Source organism: Schistocerca gregaria, chromosome 1, assembly GCF_023897955.1.
Source record: "Schistocerca gregaria isolate iqSchGreg1 chromosome 1, iqSchGreg1.2, whole genome shotgun sequence".
NCBI lineage: Eukaryota > Metazoa > Arthropoda > Insecta > Orthoptera > Acrididae > Schistocerca > Schistocerca gregaria.
In genome coordinates this window covers 396,636,629-396,638,634 of record NC_064920.1, presented here as the reverse complement: position 1 = coordinate 396,638,634, position 2,006 = coordinate 396,636,629, and positions in this window count along the sequence as shown.

Sequence of the window (2,006 nt, the reverse complement as noted above, 5' to 3'; positions counted from 1 at the left end):
CTCGCTCTCTCATTTTATATTGGCGGTTCGACCTCCGTAACATCTAGTGGCCATTTCCGCATTACAGAGATGTGTCTGGTTATTTTTGGTCAGACTGTCTACCCTTATTGTTTGTATAAGGGCTTTGGATGGCTAAATGTGAAGACTGTGTGGTTGCGCTTTTTATAGCGCCTAACTTTTCATTGTCCATTGTGTTCCTAAGAGATTCTCATATTCTTCTGCGTCTTAATTTCGCTAATTATGACCTTTAAAGTATCGAGTTTAACTTCGTTTAGTCGATCGTTACAAACGGAGAGCATTTTACATTTTACAAGTAATATCACGTCTTCGTAGATCTTACGTGTCGTACATACGATCGCTCGTTAGCCTATAACTCCTTCTAAACAGGCCACGAAGGCCTAAAGGTACCGACGGACCGCCGTGTCATCCTCAGCCCACAGGCGTCACTGGATGCGGATATGGAGGGGCATGTGGTGAGCACACCGCTCTCCCTGCCGTATGTCAGTTTCCGAGACCGGAGCCGCTACTTCTCAATCAAGTGGCTCCTCATTTTCCCTCACAAGGCACCCCGCTTGCCAACAGCGCTCGGCAGACCGGATGGTCACCCATCCAAGTGTTAGCCCTGCCCGTCAGCGCTTAATTTCGGTGATCTGACGGGAACCGGTATTACCACTGCGGCAAGGCCGTTGGTCGTTAGCCTACACCCTCATTGAAATTACAGTGCTATTAACGTTTCCCAAGTGGATTCACGCCCGAAAAAAGGCAACAGCTTATTGTAACCTTGAGTAATTCACTGAAGGGAATCGATAATAGGACATTGGTTCAGAGGAAGGAAGATATTCGAATACATCCAGCAAATAAAAGAGGACGGCGGTTGCAAGTGCCACAATGGTATGAAAAGGTTGTCACAGAAGAAAAATTCGTTGTGGGAACCTTCAAATCAGTTAGAAAATGACTAAAATAAATTAACAAAATACAGTAAAATCTACAACTACCAGCAAACTGTTTACTTTCAATCGTCTCACTAATTTTATGGAGCTATGTTAGAACTTTTTGACTAAAAATGAAACTTAGATGTTCTTGACGCGGTGAAACCGTCGGATGAGAAAGTGACTTCGGGCATTCTTCGAGGAGTGTTAGAGAGCCGTTACTGTCCACACTGCACACTGTGTATAAATTACCTGGTGGACATCGTCGAAAGTACCGTGACGGTATTTATGTAATACGTTTTTGTATGTATGAAAATCGCAAAGCGAGAACACTTACGCAAATTTCTGGAAGTCATTTAGGGGATCGACGCTTGGCAAAAGTACCGACGAGTGACCTCCAGTGTAGATAAAAGTGGTAGACTCATTACCTATCCGCGGAAGTACCCGATGATGTTCTATTAGTGGAAACCGTGACAGTTAAAAAACGTTTAAATGTCATAGAATACTCTCGCTCCACAATTTTTGAATATTACTTGGAAGTCAAGGACCCTTGCCAAGTAGGATTAACAGAAGGAGTAGAGGAAGTTCAGAGAACGACGGGGCGTTTTGTCACAGCTTAATTTGATAACTGCGAGGGCCTTACGGATTCACTCACCGATTCCCAGTGGTATGCGCTGCAAAACAAGCGTTGTGCGTTATGGACGTTTCTACTCTTACGTTGGGAAAACAGCCAGGCAACAAGTTACTCCCTCCGCACACAACTCACGAAATGACCACGATGGAAAAATACAACAAATCCCAGCTCATATGCAGTCTTATCGACAGTCCCTCTTCCAAAGTGGTATTTACCAACAGAAAATCGCTTTCTGTCAGTTGTACCCTGCACTCTATGCTAGAAATGAGGACTGATATCATCTAAATGTTATTGTAAAACTTCGCTTCATCACCATTGAATAAAAACTTGCAAACAGTCCAAATTTATACCAATTATTGGTTACTGGACGAATTCAAGAATTGGCAACAGGGAGATATAGGTGGAGTGAAAGCATATAAATTTTCAGTTACCTATGGAATCAA